An 11,337-nucleotide genomic window follows, 5' to 3' on the forward strand; every position below is an offset into this window, starting at 1 on the left:
ATCAAACCACATGCATAAAGAGGACTTCAAGTTCCCCCTTCCACTACGACGCATAGGGTGTTTTGTTCCACTAAGCTGATGAGTGAATTTCAGCAGAGTGTACGTCTGCGTGAACTGTCAAAGACAATTCACTACACCAGGAGCAAATCAACTTCACTTTAAGAGCAGGAGCAGGTCACATCATCCTTGCAGAAGCAAGGAAGTTTGGCAGAGATAAAGGGACTCCATAAGGATCAGATCCCCTCAGAACAGTGCATCCACAGAGAGCATGCTTATGTGCTACTATGCCTAAGCTACAGACAAAAAAATTCTTTATTTCTGCCTCATGGGGATACCAGTAGATTCGCAAAGTGATAAACCTCCTCAGATACAGCTATCTTCCCCCTACCCAGCCGTCACAGACGGAGAAATGAATCACTGTAATGGGGGGGTGGGGGGGGAGGAATCTCACTGAAATGTGCTGAAACAATTGAGGCCTGTCACTCCTTCACTCCTTGTCATTAAAAGCAGGTTCCACTGTAGTTATTGAAGCTCTCTGGGATCTCTTGGGATAAAAGACAGAATAGAAAGGTGTAAAATATTGTTCTTAATATATTTTCGCCATACCGCCAGTCTTGTGAGCTATGCATGCAGGACATTCCTTCATTTTAAAAGAAAGCCCTGAAGTACAGTCAAATTTCATACCCCAGATCAAGCGCAATCCTGAATCTGTACAACTGTCCACATTTTTGGCTGAGAACGCAGCTAGACATTCCTTCAGAGCACAAATGATTTAGAGAAAAGTGCATAACCAGTATCTTCCTGCTACTGGTAGGATTTCAGCTGTTTTTGCTTGCAGGCATTATGTTAGTGAGGGTAAGCAAGAATAAAACTTGAATCAAAAAATACCTTTCTGCGTTCCTAGAAATGTAAGAATGGACCACCTTATACATACGGAAGGAACGACAGACGTAAACAATTCCAGCTAATATTTTTTTCCACTTAATATTTTGAATTTCAAGTATGTGAGTTCTTGCACAACACTACGGATTTTGCAGAGGGTAAAAGGGAGCTTTTGTTTGTTTTTCCTACTGAAGGGCAGAAAGAAGGGGCCAAGAAGAGAAAGGAAGAGGGGAAAACTGACCTGAAGGAAAAACAAACCTCTGATTTCAAGAGGCAAAGCAGGTTCCCGGTCCTCGCACAGTTCATTTAATTAACAAAACAAAACATAAGAGCACTAACACTAAGCACTATCTACCCTAGTCATGATTAAGACTGGCATATTCATGGAGGCTTTACTCAATTAAATTAATTGGAACAAATCTTTAGGCTGAATCCTACCCTCGGAGAAAGCTGCTTTAACAGGACAGTTTGGAACAAAGCCTTAATCCAACAAACATTGCCCCTTCCAAAAGATACCAATAGAATGACCAAAGTCCTACAAGCCCGGGTCATACAAGCCCGCCTGAATCTGCTACTTACGGAAAGCAAACTGTTCATTTCCACAGGGCATGAAATTTTCTGTACCCCTACTGGACAGTTATGGTGTGACAAAGATGCCGCTCGCCTATGTCTCTGCCACTGTGCCCTACTTTACTAAAAAGAGTTCCCTTATGGGGCCACATTCAGTTCTCATTTCCTCTGAGATCAATCATGGGAACTTACCAGGTTCATCGACAGCATGTGAATTATCAATTTAATGACAAATGCACTAATGTGTCAATCTCAACGTGTTGCTGTTTTTGAGAGAGGCCTTCAGACTTTGATTACTTACCCTATTAATACTTTGGAACAAAAGCAGGCTAAATATATTGTGAAACAGGGCAGAACCATGCATTATCGCTCCTTTTTAATCTGAACAGTCAAGATCTCCCTACTTGCTTATTACTCCCCACCAAATGCTGATGCACAACTTACTTAAGTTTTGCGTGCATTAGCTCGCAACACAGCTGAGTGTCCCTTGTGAGCAAGTGCCCCATTTGCACATGTCAAGTATCCTACCCTATTTAGTCCTATCCTTAATGTCTGAAACAGAAATATCCACTACCTTCTTATCTAAACAGCTAATTTAATACCTTTGGACAAAAGGGGCCTGGTGTTTTGGTGAGCTCCCACGGGCCTAACTACTACAAAGAGGGGCTTGTTGAATACACACACACACACACACACAAAGGAAGAGATAGGAGGCAGGCAGTCTGATCTTTATGACCCACTGATTATTCTATCAGTAAGTAGAAGCATAAATCTAGCGCCTGACCTAACAAAATACTATTTTACTTCCCTTTACTCTATATTTTTTCTTTTATAGCCAATAAAACATTAAACATTACAAAAGGTTATGTTCTCACCAATATTTTCACTAAATGACAATAAATTTTAAGTTGAGTCAAGCAGAGGTTTCAGCAGTAGCTACCCTGACAACTGTTTGACACTCTTCCTGCAATTCACTGTGAATACACTAGCGCCACTAATACCAAGAAAGCCCATCTGGAAAATGTGACACTGAATTTGAATCAGTCTAATGACCCTCTTAATGTCCTAACGGCAAATCTATACACTAATGCAAAGCTGAGCTCTTTTTTCAATGACCTGGTATAGCATTTGTTGTGGAAGGCAAAATTGGTTCCCTAACCCCTCTTTTCTGAGCATCTTATCCCAAAACATCATAATCTGTTATTAGCCTTCTTGGCTGACTTCCCTGGGTTTTAGATCAGGGCTCTGATCTAAAAATCATCCTGATTTTTCTTCCACATAAGTTAAGGAGAGGAAAATTAGAAGAATCATTTGGGTGGGGGGGGGGGGGAAGAGCGAGATGAAGGTACTTCAGAAAGAGCAGGAAGGCAGCAGAAACGCAAAGCTAAGGTCTCCAGCTACCAGGCTATATGTGGATGAAAGACAAGCAAGGGGGACAACGGGTCTGAAAAAATTCTACAAATTTTATGGTCTATCAATTTGGGGACAAACAGCAGAGCATGCAATTATTTTATATCAGAGCCATAGCCAGTCACCCAGAACCACTGACAGCAGACTTGCCAAAGCCTGCAGACAGGCCAAAGAGCCCTGTTGGGCCAGACATCGCAGGCCAGGCAGGACAGACCTCCCATCACAACACAAACTTCCCCCATATGTTCCAGCCTGGAGAGCTTACTCATTCTCAGGTGCCAGGTCTCAAGTTTTCAGAGACACATACTGTCCTAAGGCAACGTAAGTCCAAGATCTGCAGCTCAGACAACTGTGAAAGCACTCGGCCACATGGGAAAATAAGTTTAAATATACAGGCTATGAAAACTGGATCAATCCTTCAAAATATTTCCCAGGCAGCATTTGAGCTGAGATTCAATCATTAATAGTCATCAGCCATGACGAACTGAAACTGGGAACAGAAAATATTACGGAAAACAGCTCATCACCTATTTTAATAAGTTATATGTATCAAGATTTACGTAAGACAGATTTTTTTTTTTTTTAAAATTACAGGAAGAAGAAAATCATCTCTAATTTAAAAGGGAAACTGAGGCACGGGTAAGCTAAATGACTTAATGTCACACAGTAGATGAAGGACAACGGGGGAACCGCAGAGAGATCTGTCCCACAGGATTTTTTTCCTTCTAACAATGAGTCCAAAATAATTAAACTGAGAACAGCATATCCTAGTAAGACTGCTTTACAATGTGCAATCACGACCACACTAAGAAAATGTAAAAAATGGTAGCCAGTATTATAATTTTGTTGGGGTGGGGGGAAAGAGCATTTTGAAAGGCAATTCATGTCTACTTTTAATTGGTGAGGAGTCATATGATCCTTTTAGTTATCATTTTTTCTAAAATAAGGCCTTGTTATTTCTGTTCAGTTTTAGAGGAGCTCTGGACTGACCAACAAGTTGCATTTGACTATACATAATAATTGTTAAGGTGCTAACCCTGAGACTGGAAGGTTAATTCATCCTTCAGAGAAATTAGAATAAGCAATATGACGCAGAAATACTGTAGAAGTGCAGAGTCTAGGTTAGAGCCTCCCCCCCTCAAAAGGATCATAGTTGGTCACACAGCTGGGAGTGGACCATTTTTATTCGCAACTCTGTCATGTACTATTTCACGCTTGATTTTGGAGAAGGCAACACACCATTGAATACATTCTCATCTAAAATGTCTGCTATCTGCAGTGAAGTTTAGAGACTAGAGGTAAGGGGAAAGCAATTATTTTCTTGCTTATCAAATATCAAAAAAAAATCATAGCAGGAACATTTAATGTGGTTCCTCAATTCATGGTAGTTATAAACAGGTCTTTAGCCTGCCAGCAATGAGAGAAAGTGACTCTTGTTTCTGAGTGAGACACAACTATTTACAGGACAGAAATGGCTCTCTCTAATCAAGCATGCATTGGTAACAGTGAGAGAACGTCAGCCTGTTTCAGCTGCTTGAAAGTCAGCTACTCTTGGGTCCGATTCTGCACGTGCTTTCAGGAGACATTCTTACAGTTGCCAGTGACATCAATGGGATTAGAAGTAATAAAAGGTATTGCACAGAGCACTTGAGAGGTAGCTGTACACAAGATCTGCACACCTGTATTTAGCCTGTGAAAATCCTTGTGAGAGCACATTTTGGTTTCAGAGTGTTTCGTTCTGGTTTAATCCCCGTACACATCAAAATGAGGTCAATGGAGCACTGTCCTAGCTGAAGGGCCTGCAGAACTTCAAAACACAGTAAAGACCTGGTTAGGAGGCAGGCATACATTGCAAGACTCAGCTATCCAAAGGTATGTAGTCATCTGATTGCCATTGCTAAAAATGACAAGTCTAGATCTTTCAAAATTTTGAAGTGCCTAATACTCTGCATTGAAGACAGAAGATCCAGACCTAAATTTATAGACAACTCAAGCCAAGCACCTCACATACTTGGAGGGCTCAGGCAGGCTCTTACAGCTTAACAGACACATCCCACCAAGGATCACAGTATTAGTCTTCCACCTCACAGGTTTCGTTTGTTTGATAAATTACGCACAAAATTCCCTTTTCTTTCTAGTATTTAACCATGTCATTCCATATGTGTCTGCTACTTCTCTAGTTTTAGGTCCTCTTAAAATTAATTTCTTATAGACAATCAAGAGGCATCTCTGTAGTTCATTCATCTAATGACAAGGTGTTTTCTAAGCTTTGGCCTTTACTAATCCAAAACATATGCAACTTGGACCATTTAAAAAGAGAGAGAGAGAGGAAAACGGATCGCAGCTTCCCTTCCCCTGCTCTGTGCTGCTGAGTGAGTTCTCGCCTCATGCACACACAGGCAGCCTCCGAGTATTTTGTCAGTTCATCAGTTAAGTTCATTGTAGTTCATTATTTTGAGCTTTTTGACTCCTACCCAGCTCCAATAACTTGTTTTAAAACGCTGCATTAGTATCGCCACCAATTATGTATACAGCAGCTTAATTCTGAAATAACTGCTCTTCTGATTTCTCTTCACAGGCCTCTCTTTTGTGTGCAGCAATTGAAACGGGGGTAGGGGAACAACCAAAAAAGCCAAATCCCACCTTATTAGGTTTTCATTTTCTTCCACATGACACACACACACACACACATATATACAAATACAGCTTGTCATCCATGCAGGTCTTGAACTGACAAGCCAACCTCATTCTCTTGTCACAGTAAAATAAATTAGCCCAAGACAGAAGAGGAACAGGAAAAGGAAGAAAACTGGCCCATCCACTCATTTGAAACATTCAGCATGTGATAGCTAAATGCAAACAGAAAACAAAAACAGTTGTTTTGGTGAGATTTCCCCCCCCCCAACAAAACAAAAAAACTTCAAACAACAAGAAAACCCACGCACACAGGCAGGTCTTCCTCTGCCCCAGACATAATTATAAGTTTACATTAGCCTCTTCTCACCTTGATTTACCCCAAAGCCCTTACTAAAGAAAAATCCTTTACTATAAAGGGTAAAAGACCAACATATGAAAAATTTGTAATTCTAAACACATTTCCAATCCACAAGTTTGCAAAGGACCAGAGAAAAATTCACCTGTAATCCTCCATTTGCAACAACATTAGGATTTATACATGGTCCAGAACCACTATACAATACAACCTATTTTCTATTTCCCTACCTACAAAAAAACCTTTCCACAGTAAGGATGGAAATTCAGAATTTAGAGTTCACATTACAAATCTGTAATAGAACTACAATGCTCCTAACAGCATTTTTGGGAACGGGGAAGAAAAAGAAAAGTGGAAAAGAATTTAAATTCCCTATTCTGCACAATGGCAATTGTTGCTTTACTGACCTATTTAAGGACATCATTATTAAATATATTTGCAGTAAGTTAACTGCAGTACTGTTTCAGAAATAAATATCTATTGAACTGTGTAATCACAGAAAGCCTGCAAAGTAATACTCATTTAATATTTTTGTTATAAATTTTTTAAAAATAGATTTCCCAAAATATTTACCCTTCTTTAATGCATTCTAAAACAAAAGGATTTTTGACAAAAATTTGTTTGCATTTGTTTTAAAATCAAATAGTAGTAGAGTTACTTCAGTGTAAGCCTCTCTCTTTCATGGAGCATCAAATTCAACAATCAGACGACCATTTTAGAGCAGATAATTCATCCTGATTTATTCACTTCAATGTGCAATTACAAGAAATATGTATTATCTTGCAATACTTAACATGTTCTGTTTATGTTTAGAAACGTTCTCAAACGCTTTAAAACTTGTTTTCATCTTATAAGTAAACCATTACCTCAAAATAAATAGGTATACAACGGTCTGCTAGAAGACTTAGCATGAGGGGAGTGGAGGGTTGGCCAGATTATTCAATAGCTATTACATCAGGAATTCACAAGCAATATACTCTGTTCCACAATTAACATACCCATATATATTCTTTCCAATCAGCCTTCTTAAGTAACAAGACATGAATTTTCTATTAAGCATTAAACGGGTCCTTAAATAAGCCATACTAAGAAAAGAAGCTGCTCAATGAGTGTCGTCTCTTTTTTTTTCCTCTCATTATGACACTAAAAATATATAACCTGAACATTAGCAGGTCATTTCACCTAATTAATTTTTTCTCTATTAAAAATTTTAAAACCTTCCCTGAATGCTAACATGTCAGGCTGAACGAGGGGAAAAAAAAACCTTTGTACACAAACAATTGGAAATATCTCCTTTAGAAAAGCTATTTTGATGGCACGTGTCTTATTATCAGCAAAGACAGTGAAAATGCAAAGGGTGCGCCACTACTAACAATTCTGAAGTGCTAATATGAAAATAGCAAAAGATATAGGGATGTATTTAATTTTCCACAGAGAAAACGAGAATAAGTAACTTTTCCGAGTACCTGTTTTAAATCAGGAAGCAGTAGACGATTTCACAATTAAAAATACCTCATGTTAAAGAAAGAAGAGAGAATTCTTTTATAGTTATTGTCATTATTCACCCATTCTTTGGAAAGTTATTTATAAAAAACCTTTTCTTTTTGAAAATTCATAATGTGGTTAGTATATAAGGAATTATTTGGGTTTCCTCAGCCAAAAATTTACCAGAGAGCAATTATCACGTATTCCAGCAAAAAGAGCCTATTTACAGGTCCAGGAAAAAACACTGAAGATCAAACTGTATTTTTGACATGAAGGTTTAGAGTCCTAACTCTGAACGTAAAGGGAATGTAAATGTTTGGAGAAAGCAGAGTTCAAGATACACAGATATGCATATACATACACACACACACACACACACACGGGTTTTTTTTTTTTTTTTGTAACTGCAGGAATACTTGAAGCTTTCTCTGAGCTCCCTCTCGTGAGCAGTTGCCAACAGTGCGCAAGCATCACCAACAGTGGAACTTAAATAACGGACAAGTTGCAATTAAGTTATTTGTCTGTTAACGCATCACATCGCAAAAAGCCTTGAAAATACCAAGCTTTGGAGCCAAAATATTGTATATTATTCATACACAGTTATCTGTCTGTAGAAGGAACAGAATATGAATAGAAAAAAAACCAAATCTGCTTCTGTCTGGTGCTTCTGTGGGGCTCATCACCCCTCATCGCAGTGAGGAAAAATTAAACTTGAGGAAAGGGCTTTAGAGGCAGTCATAGCAGTACATAGAGAGCAGAAAACCTGGCCCTTCCCTAGCATTACCCAGTCTAGAAGTAAAATGTTACATACTTTTTTCCATATTAATGAAAAGGTATTTTAAAATCAAGTATTTAAAAAAAAAAAAAAAAAAGCTTTTATTTCATAAGAAACTTTCCTTTAGTGGGATGTAAATCTTGGCTTGATTCTTGACTGAACTACAATTACTTTTAATTAATCCATTCTAAATCTCAATTTCTCACTTGCAAAACAGCTCGCATTTCTCTACATCAACACACTGCAATAATAAAGTATTTGGTTTTGTAAGCTGTTCAGATGCTTTGCAAATTGAGTCACAAATCACAGAACTAGGATTCTTTGCATCAAGATCTAACACAGCATAGTGTAGGTCAGGTCTAACCGATATTCCATATTTGCAAGTGTTTAGCAATTTTACTCTGAATTAGACATGTGTAAGGAAGGAAATTCTGTATAAGAAAGAGTAAAGCCCTGCAAATGCACAGCATTAGATATACACTGTGAAAAACCACCTATGTCCATGCTAGAAACATCACGACCTTCTCAGTAGATGTTTAGGTCTGTACTTGCCCAAAGGTGTACTTCTCCAGGGCTACTCCGATGTCTGTGTTATAGAGCAAGTCTGATAAGGGAACAGCATTAATCCAGTTACATCCTACCGCTCCTGCCTGTTGTGTAATTTGGGATATTCAAAGAAGCTGTGCCAATGAAATGCAAAATACCACGGGAAAACTGCAAAACCATTTGCTGTCTCATGCATCATTGGAATGGGACCTCCAGAAAGCAAACACAGTAGCCTAAATCAAGAACTGACCAGAAAAAAACAAAACCAGATCCTTTCTTCAAACGTTCGTGGGATAGCAAAGATCTGTGGAGGTGCGTTTTAAATACATGTTTTCTTCTTCTTGAGGTAAACAGGTCTTAGAATAACAGTCTAAATCATGTCATTATCAACAGAAAGTTTGCTTTTTTCCTTTTTATCATGTATTTGTCTTGCCAGGTAGGGAAGACCTAGTAAAATGTTGCAACACTGCCAAGCATCTTTCTTCCAGGTATTTCTGACTTTCAAAGTCCAGAAGACCCGATTCTTGCAATATACGTACATGGACAGAGATCTGCCTTGTGTGTTAGTGAGCCTGCAATCAAATGACAGGATCAACACCAGAGCTTACAGATTTGTCCCGGTCCGGAACTCCAATAAGCCCACACTATAAAAAGGAGAATGGTAAAAAAACAAAATAAAACAAAAAACCAACCAACCAACCAGCTTGAATTACATAAAGATGTTTGGACTAGACACATTTCAGCTTTTTCAAAAGAGAGAAAAAAAAAAAAGCTTCTATAGATTCTACAGGAGACTAATCTGCTTTCTACTCCACATTCAGAGAAAATTGTCCTGGGCTTTAATATCATGCAGGTTTATTCAACTTTGCTTTTAACCACTTAGATAGAAATCCCCAAGAAAGAGTGCCTGCAATTTTGAATATGCTGTAACAGCGAGGCAGAGCACGCTAGCCATCAAATTCTAGTTGTTCATGCCACTGACTGGAAAAATGCCTGCTGTTTGATTTCTTTTATAGGGCACATTTAAGCAAGCAAAGTTTATAGAGATGACTTACTTAATTAGATTCAAAGAGTGATTTGCTATCTCAGCAATAGTTTTTAAATGTACAGATCTGGACAGAGAGGCATTTTGTAAACAGGTGTGAATGACACTGCTCCATCAGGCATTAAATTGGAGCTGCTCCTGAAAAATGGTATCATTTGTGCATTTAAGCTACCAACATTTTATTGACTGCCACGTTTTCACACCAAATACTCTTTACTGCGTAAAGCCAATAATACTTCAGCAAGACGTCTCACCACTGTAATAGCAACATGAAACAGGCTACTGTTTGCCTCTCGTTTCTTTTACGAAGGGTTGATTAAAAGCCTTAAAATTATCTCCTAGGAGTAGATCAGCCTTTGAAACAGGGCTACAAATCAGGTAATGTCTGAGGGAAAACAGCTGACAATTACTGCGGGTCCTATATTTCCAAAGAAACAACAGCTGGGAAATGAGAAATTAGTTTCTCTTATCACTGTAATATTTAACGTAAATATTACAGTAGCGCCCAAGCCCTATGCTAGGCAGCACATGGACACATGAGCACCCAAAGAGCATCCAGGTTTGGGCTTTGCACGGAGACAGCTGCTCCTCTTGGCCTTCACGCATGAGGGCCCAAAGGCAACATTCATGACAGAAAGGTCTGCTCTTCACAACTTTTTCCTCAATTTGGGCATGACTTTTTAACAACGACAGGAAATAACTACAGCTAAGACCAGAAGCATTCTTTATGCTGGGTGAGCTTACTTGGCTGTGAAAGACTGAAACACCCATCACCACAGAGGGGAAACAGGTCCCAGAGCACCCCAACACAGCGACACTGGTATAAGGGGACCCTACAGCCCCCATACAGCTCTCAGCTGCGTTTTGGACAGTTCGAAATCCCTTTACCTGAGAAGGGCCCAGCACCGTCGCCAGGATGCTGCAGAAGCTGCCAGAAGTGGCGTGCCACCGGCACTGATGGACAACAGCCTGCAGAACCTTCCAGAAGCCCCCTCAGCCCAACCGTTGCCCTCACCCCGCCCCGCCTCAGCCCAACCGATGACCACGCCCTGCCCCCCCACCTCACCCCGCCCCGCCTCAGCCCGACGACCACGCCCCGCCTCAGCCCAACCGTCGCCCTCGCTCCCCCCTGCCGCCTCAGCCCAACCGACGACCACGCCCCGCACCCCCCGCCTCAGCCCAACCGTCGCCCTCGCTCCCCCCTGCCGCCTCAGCCCAACCGACGACCACGCCCCGCACCCCCCGCCTCAGCCCAACCGTCGCCCTCGCTCCCCCTGCCGCCTCAGCCCAACCGACGACCACGCCCCGCACCCCCCGCCTCAGCCCAACCGTCGCCCTCGCTCCCCCCTGCCACCTCAGCCCAACCGACGACCACGCCCCGCACCCCCCGCCTCAGCCCAACCGTCGCCCTCGCTCCCCCCTGCCGCCTCAGCCCAACCGACGACCACGCCCCGCACCCCCCGCCTCAGCCCAACCGTCGCCCTCGCTCCCCCCTGCCGCCTCAGCCCAACCGACGACCACGCCCCGCACCCCCCGCCTCAGCCCAACCGTCGCCCTCGCTCCCCCCTGCCGCCTCAGCCCAACCGACGACCACGCCCCGCACCCCCCGCCTCAGCCCACGCCCCGCACCCC

General features: G+C 41.4%; 1 long non-coding RNA gene across 2 annotated transcripts in view; it reads right to left on the reverse strand.

The window, feature by feature from the left end:
* Positions 1-10,733, reverse strand: part of LOC104148338 (uncharacterized) — a 280,102-nt gene extending 269,369 nt beyond the window's left edge. For both annotated transcript variants that reach the window (XR_011143618.1, XR_011143616.1), the window contains exon 1: positions 10,594-10,733. This is a non-coding gene — a long non-coding RNA (uncharacterized lncRNA). The remainder of the gene's footprint in view (positions 1-10,593) is intronic.
* Positions 10,734-11,337: the final 604 nt, after the last annotated feature.

Source organism: Struthio camelus, chromosome 12 (genome assembly GCF_040807025.1).
Source record: "Struthio camelus isolate bStrCam1 chromosome 12, bStrCam1.hap1, whole genome shotgun sequence".
NCBI lineage: Eukaryota > Metazoa > Chordata > Aves > Struthioniformes > Struthionidae > Struthio > Struthio camelus.